We start from the raw sequence: 8,289 nt of genomic DNA on the forward strand, positions 1-8,289 counted from the left end.
CCAGCTCAGTTTGGTCACAGCTGCTCTGAACTCTCCTAGATGACTCTCCTCTGGCTGTGCTCTCCCTTTTAACTACAATAAACCTTCTCCTTCACCATCTCTAGGAACAATCATGTCCTTTCCTTTATTTATTTATTTATTTAGCTTCATTCGTCTGGTGCTGAAACTTGGCACCAGTCATGTCCCATGTTTGTAGCTTTTAGACTGTGACTCAATTAAAACTGTTAGGGAAAAAAATATCCAGGATAGGAGCTAAACCTGGCTAAAGCAGAGGACAGAGCTGGCATGAAGGGAGTAGCTGAACTCCATGAGGAGATTGACACTGTTAGGAGCTTCCAATTTTGCAATGGTGAATATAAAAGAAGGCAAGCTGTGCCTCACCTTCTCAGATGGACTGTTCCCCTGGCTCTACACCAAAATAAACCCACCCTCCTGTTAGTTGTTTCTAGGTAGGTATTTGATCACAACAGAAAGAAAAGTAACCAATAGAATTAGTTTCCAAGTGTGTTGTTACAAAGTAGCCAAGTTCCTTATCTCTTTGAAGTGTGTTGTTACAAAGCTGCTGCCTTTCTTGTCTCCTCCACTTACTACCCTTCAATCTGCATTCTCTAGATGCTGAGAAAGGCTAACCCAAGGCTTCCCGACTTCTAGAACTGCAGACCAAAATGAATCTCTTTCTCTCCTAATTTGTCCAATGGTGTGGGAGGTCCTTCTGTCTATGTGTTGCTTTTATTGGTTAATGAATAAAGAAACTGTCTTGGCCTGTTGATAAGGTAGAACTTAGGTAGGCAGGGAAAACTGAACTAAATGCTGGGAGAAGGAAGGCAGAGAGAGAGAGAGAGAGAGAGAGAGAGAGAGAGAGAGAGAGAGAGAGAGAGAGAGAGATGCCATGGAACCACCAGAGACAGACACTGGGAATTTTACCTGGTAAGCCACTGCCACGAGGTAATATACAGATTAATGGAGATGGGTTAAATTAATATGTAAAAGTTAGCCAATAAGAAGCTAGAGCTAATGGGACAAGCAATGATTTAATAGCAGATGAATATAGTTTCTGTGTGATTATTTTGGTTCTGGGCCTCTGGGACAAACAAGCGGCCCCCTGCAACAGATAGGTGCCAACGTGGTGGACTAAATCCATGTAAAACCTGAGAGGGTGTATTTTGTTGTAACAATGGAAGGAAGATGAGCTAAGACAATATTTGAACAGTTCTTCATATGTATTGTAGGCTTTTAAAATGATTTTAATATGGAAATTATGGGCATAATTTATAACCAGGTTTACTGATATTCTTTGTGATGCTTTTTTTCTGTAGTGACTTGTTTAGAAAAGCCTTTGATTCTAGATAATATAAATATTCAACTGTTCCTTCTTTCTAGGAGCTATGGTAAATCCCCAAATCCCCTCTAATCTTTATTGAATTATAATTTATAAACCACAAAATCTTCCCATAATGTACTATACACAGTGGTTTTGATTATCCATGGAGTTACACAAATGTCAACTTCACCTTAATTTTAGATTTGTGTGTGTTATTGCTGCTGGTGATCCAACCCTAGGTGTTATATATATTTTCTGGTCCCTAGAACAGGGATTCTCAACTGGTGGGTCATAACCCCTTTGGGGTCAAATGACCCTTTCACAGGGGTCACCTAAAACCATTGGAAAATACAGATATTTACATTATGACTCATAACAGTAATTAAATTAGTTATGAAGCAGCAACAAAAATAATTTTATGGTTGGGGGTCACCACAACATGAGGAACTGTATTAAAGGGCTGCAGCATTAGGGAGGTTGAGAACCACTGCCCTAGAATACTTTTGTTCTGTTGCTACAATCAAAACAAAACAAAACAAATCCAGCAGCAACTTTAGGGAGGAAGTTTATTTGATTTACACTTCCAGGTCACACAGTCCAGCATTGAAGCAAGTCAAGGCAGGAACCTGAAATCAGGTCTGCTTGCTATTGCACACAGCAGTTTCGCTGACCAGGGAACTCACAGCCAAAGAAGCACAGAAGCCAGAGAGGAATGTCCTTGTGGCCTTGCTGACTGACTAGATCAGCTGTGCAGCTTCCTCAGCAACCCAGGACCACCTGGCCAGGGAATGGTGCTGCGCACAGAGGACCAGATCCTCCTACACTAACAGTCAAGACAGTGCCCTCACAGACATGCCCACACACCAGCCTGGGTAAGTTTTTCAAGTTGACAGTGAATGATAACTGTAACAATTTCATCACCACAAAAGGATACATTTAAATCTGTGGTTCATTTTCCATTTTATATTTAGAATGTTTGGAAGTGGTCCAATTTCATCCTTTTGCTTATGGATATCTACTTTGAATATCACTTGTTGAAATGCCCCCTTTCCTTTATTAGATTGTGTGGGCATTCTTGTTGTTGACAGTCAGATGCTGCCAAGCTTACAGGATTCTTCAGGAGCCTCACTTCTATGCCCCTGCCCTATATGTCTCCTGTAGGCCACTGTTTGCTACTTAAAGTTAGAAACAAGGAACTGCGAACCATCTACCTTTGGCTTTCTTTTGAAATATGGTTGGCTGATGTGTTCTGGTGAAGATGCAGAGATAAGGACACACACTTTTGTATTGTTGATAAGAGTGTAAACTAGTTCAGCCATTATGAAAAACAAAGAGGCCTATAGAATTTGTTGTGAAATGTTAGTTTAAGATGTGTTAGATCTGTTTATGCTGTGGGATATTTTTTAATGATGCAAAGATGTGTTGCATTCTTTTATGTTGCATTTGTTTAGCTCTGTAAAGCTGTGTTACTTTGCCAGCCTAAAACACCTGATTGGTCTAATAAAGAAATGAATGGCCAATAGCTAGGCAGGAAAGAGAAACAGGTGAAGCTGCCAAACAAAGAGAATAAATAGAAGGAGGAGAGAAGAATGATGCCAGGGGTCAACCACACAGCCAGCCATGGAGTAAGAAGGAAAGAAAGATATATTTGTAGAATAAAGAAACATAAAAAGCCCAGAGAAGCCGGGCGGTGGTGGCGCACGCCTTTAATCCCAGCACTCGGGAGGCAGAGGCAGGCGGATCTCTGTGAGTTCGAGACCAGCCTGGTCTAAAAGAGCTAGTTCCAGGACAGGCTCCAAAAACCACAGAGAAACCCTGTCTCAAAAAACCAAAAAAAAAAAAAAAAAAAAAAAAGCCCAGAGAAAAAATGTAGTTAAAGAGAAACAGGATAATTTAAGTTAGAAAAGTGTCTAGAAACAAGCCAAACTAAGGTCAAGGCATTCATAAATAAGAATAAGTCTCGGTGTATTTATATGGGAGCTGGGTGGCAGGCCCCAAAAGAGAAAAAAAAAAACAAAATACAAACTTCAAGAATTGCCATGAGATCCAACAGTTCTACCAGTGGGAATATATCACCTACCAAACATATCTGTAGAGTACATGTTTATTACAACACTAACACACGGCCGATACACAGGGTCAGCCTATATGCCTACCAGTAGAGGTACAGTTAAAGAAAGTGTGGTAATGCACGTGAAATACTATTCATCTGGAGAAGAAGAATGAAATTCTGTCAGCAGCACTCACTTGGATGGAGCAAAAGGTTACATGAAGCAAACAAGCCCCAGAACGGTAAGTACCACATCTCACTCACTTGTGCACAGTGTTAATCCAAGAACTGAATGGAACAGTGATGACCAGCCCTTGGAAGGGCAGCGAGGAGTAGAGGGGGCTCAGTAAGGGGTTCCAAGGCCCTGAGGTGAAGAACAGCTTCTGATTTTTCTGAAGCACAGCAGAATAACAGCAGTTCAAACCCTCTGTGATATTTTCAAAATGACAGGGAAATGCCCAAAATTTCCAGCACAGAATGACGTATGTCTAAAAGGGTGGAAGGGCTTGTTCCCTTGGGTTAACAATTACACACTGTGTGCAGGTATCAGATCACCAAACCTGTAGATAAAAGTCTCTGTCCCATCCAGTCCCACAGCTATTTAGTCCCAAAGAAGCACACAGAGGCTTATATTAATTATAAACTGTTTGACCTATTAGCTCAGGCTTATTATTAACTCACTCTTATAACTTAACCCATAATTCTTGTCTCTGTGTTTAGACATGTAGATTGATACCTCAGGGAGACATTCTCACCTTGCTGCCTGTGTATCAGACTGGTGACTGCATCTCTGCCTTTCCTCTTCCCAGAATTCTCTTAGTCTTGTCACCCCACCTATACTTCCTGTCTGGCTACTGGCCAATCAGTGTTTTATCAGTGACAAATCTTTACAGTGTACAAGAGCATTATCCCACAGCATTTCCCCCTTTTTCTTTTCAAAACAATACTCTGAATCTAATCTTCTTTTGTTTAGCTTTTTTCCTGACCCTTATCCATAACAACTTATAAACAACACACCAAACAAAGACAAAAAACTATAATCCATTTGTTTGGGGAACATGGATATAGTTTTCTAGGCTACTTCCTGCTGATTGGGGGTGCTGATTGTCTTATGAGGACCCAAAGAAAATGTAAGATTTTGGTCAAATCCTGAGTGGAGTATTCTGTGAGGCTGAATCATCTCAGCCAGTGACCTTAAGATGTTTTGGATGCAGAACTCAGAAGAAATTGCAACAGAAATACTCTGAAAATATTGGATCATCTGGGCCATCTGCTCCTATCAGAGATTTTGTACTGGGTCTTCCTTGATCAAACCTGATTTTTCTTAACCTAGAATGAATCTACAGCCTCTCATTTCCTGTGGAAACAAAAGCAAACCCTCTTTTCCAAAGTAACGTATATTTTGACTTAAATTTTTGAAGTCAAGGCATTTTCAAAATATATAGGTTAGATTAATCCAGCAACATTTAAAATCAAATGTCTTTTAGCAGCTATTGCTCTTTACTCAGCAGTCAAACAATCCAAAGACCACACAATAACATATGGTATCCATATTCTCTGTGTATTTTCCACCTTTAGGTGACTTTTTTTTACTCTATTTTATTTTTAGTCTTTAATTTTTGGTTTTTTGAGACAGGGTTTCTCTGTGTATTTTTGGCTGTCCTAAAACTCACTCTGTAGACCAGGCTGGCCTCCAACTCAAAGAGATTCTCTTGCCTCTGCCTCTCAAGTGCTGGGATTAAAGGTGTGCACCACCACACCCGACTATTCTATTTCTTTTTTTTTATTTTTAAGGGGACTTTTTCTATTCTTTTTCTTTTCTCTCCAAAGTGTACATATATTTTTAAACACACTGTAAACTGATTAGAGGTTTTTTTCATCTGAATCTGTCTTTATTATATATCTCTATTTTTTTTTAATATACTCAGCAATATGGTTAGGATTAAAGCTGCATCCACCCCATTCCTTAGCTTTTTGAGAGTCTAGCTTCATGGAGGAGGTACTGACAGGAACCACATTTGGTCCATGCCACCACTAAGAGCCTGATGCCAGCTGCCCATAAACACCATTTAACTGTTTGGTGGCAGAGCCTCTTAAAAGAGCTGAGAGGTTTTTGCCACTAACACGGAGTCAGGAAGTCTCTCTTAAAAGAGTTGCACCTCTGCTTGCTGCCAGTAAACAGAGCCTACCAGAGAAAAGACAGTTACCAAGAAGCTGTGCTTGACTCTGTTCTTGTCTGTCTAGAGTCCTTTAAAAAAAAAAAAAAAGCTTTCTCAGGTTTTATATGGAAATTCTTGCCAAATGTTTGGGTGCCATTTATACCTCATACATATGTAAAACACAGGCTCAGTAAGAAAGGAAGTTGAGCCAGGTGGTGATGGCACACGCCTTTAATCCTGGCACTCAGGAGGCAGAGACAGGTGGATCTTTGTGAGTTTGAGGCCAGTGAGTCTATAGAGTCTATATGGTCTATAGAGTGAGTTCCAAGACAGGCTCCAAAGCTACAGAGAAACCCTATCTTGAAAAACAAACAAACAAAAGGAGGTTGCCTCTCCAGGGTCCCTCTCCCCCATTTTTCTTATGAGTCTTACAATCTGTTTATCAGTTTCTATAAAAACAAGTGGCTGGGATTCGACAGATATTGCACCAAATCTATAGATCAATTTGAGGTTATTGACATCCTGGCATTGCTAAGTTTCCTGACTCATGGAAGTGGGGTATCTTTCCTTTAAGACCTTCCTTAAAAGGAACACTGTCTAAAGCAGTTCACCTCTCCTCCAGGTCCCCCCCAGCGCTCCCCCACTTCCAGTTCCCTCTCAGCCCCCAAAGAGCCAATGACAAAGGCAGGAAGTGACTGATCAGGAAGGACACTGGGTTTGGGGTCTTGCTGCACAAAATCAGGGGTGCAGATGGAGTGTCCTGGGTGTCACTAAGTGCCTGGCAGGAGGCTCTGGTAGAATGTCTGGAAGGGAGATTGGAACCTTTGTATTGGTTTCTGTGTGTGCAACTCAGCAGGCCAAGCCATCCGAAACCTGTTTGCTGAGAGTGATGTTCTCCTATTGTGACTCTCATCATCCCACCGACACCTGGGTGCGACCCTGCACCCCTCTGTATTTAATGATACGGGCAGAAGAACTCTCTTGTCCTAGACATTTTACACCCATCGTTTACAAGATCAACTCTTCTGCATGTGCCACACAAACCCTGTCCCCTTCAGAGTGGTGCTGACTGTGCCCAAGCCGCAGTTCTCTTCTTAGAGGAAGCATTTTCGATGGTGTCATGTCCTGATGCTGTGGACTTTGCATGATGAACCGGTTGGTTTTGTGTGTCAACACAAGCTAGAGTCATCAGAGGAAGGAGCCTCAGTTGAGGAAAAGCCTCGATGAGATCCAGCTGTAAGGCATTGTATCAATAGTGATCAATGGGGGAGGGTCCAGCCTACGGTAAGTGGTGCCATCCTTGGGCTGCTGGTTCTGGGTTCTATAAGAAGGTGGGCTGGGCAAGCCAGGAGAGGCAAACTCCCCTCCCTGGCCTCTGCATCATCTTCTGCTTACCCTGTTTAAGTTCCTGTCCTGACTTCAGTGATGAACAGCAATGCCGAAGTGTAAGCCATTAATCAGGTTTATTACAACCCTTTCCTCCCCAACCTGCCTTTTGGTCATGGTGTTTCATCACAGCAATAAAAACCAAGCTAAGACCCAGGAGCCTGCGTGCCAAATTAATAACTCCATTTTAGGTTTCTTGTGGACAGTATTAAAGCCTGTCGCTTTATGGACATTTATTATTTGTAGGCTCAGGCTGGGCAGAAAGAATGAACTCATTTGAAAGACATCATGAATCATCATTTCACCCTAAATTTCCTCTGATTTCTCATCTGTCACGTCTAGTATCACTGTCCTCTCCAAAGTGCAATCGCTGGGAAACAGACGGTAGTGGAAAGAACTCGTGCTTGATGGCACATCAAGGGCAGAAAAGAGTGTGAGGCACTCTTGGTGATTCCTTCTCCTCAAAGGAGGGTAAGGCTGTGGAAGGAGAGGCAGGAGGAGAGCATGTGCAGGGCAGGTGACGTCTTCATACACAGTATTACATCAGTGCTGAGACAACACACAATCCACCAGGTAACAAAGGAGAGAACCCCAACTAGCAGGAAGCCAGCAGCCGGCTTACGATGCATCCTGAGTGCTGCTGGGAGAAGCTCAGAGCAGCCTCAGACAGCAGCCTCAGACCCTAAGAAGAATGGTCCAGGGATTTAATTCTTGACTGTGAACGTTTCCTGGAGCCCATCTTAGTCCCTGCCCCAAGCCTTTTGATGACAGGCTTACTGTCAATCGGTTGTTTGAAAACATCTACAAAGGTGATTCTTTACAATTTTGTCCCATCCCTGTCAAGTTACTGGGTTGTTTTCAGGTTTCTTACGGTCTCTCTCTTCTGATACCCACAAAGGCACCAGACTCAGTGTCTTCGATTTTTCTCTTTAAGTAACTTGGTGAGTTTCCTGGGTTTCTAAGTGTTTCCTTTCAGCCGCTTCCCCCTCATCGCACACATAAACCCGTTCAGGTTCTCAAAATGTTTCTAGTGCCTCCCATTCCCACCCAGGTTCCATCGTACCAGGTTCCATTGTACCTGGTGAGCTCTGCACCCTCCCACCTATGCAGGGCCGGGTGCTCTTGTGACATTCGCAGTCTTCCTGTAGGTGTTTACATCCCTGGATAATGTTTATCTATGTGAGTGAGAACCTTGTGATGCTATTTTTAAAATTACCCCTTAGATCATTACAGAGGGGTAGGTTTGTTTTGGCTCATAATGTTGGACCGGTTTTCCAGCATGTTGAGCAAGGGAGATAGTTGACAGTGCTGGCATGAATGTCTGTGCACCGTGTGCATGCTGGCGCCCCCCAGAGGCCAAACGGCGGCATCGA

The sequence above is a fragment of the Microtus pennsylvanicus genome, chromosome 3 (assembly GCF_037038515.1).
Source record: "Microtus pennsylvanicus isolate mMicPen1 chromosome 3, mMicPen1.hap1, whole genome shotgun sequence".
Classification (NCBI taxonomy): Eukaryota; Metazoa; Chordata; class Mammalia; order Rodentia; family Cricetidae; genus Microtus; species Microtus pennsylvanicus.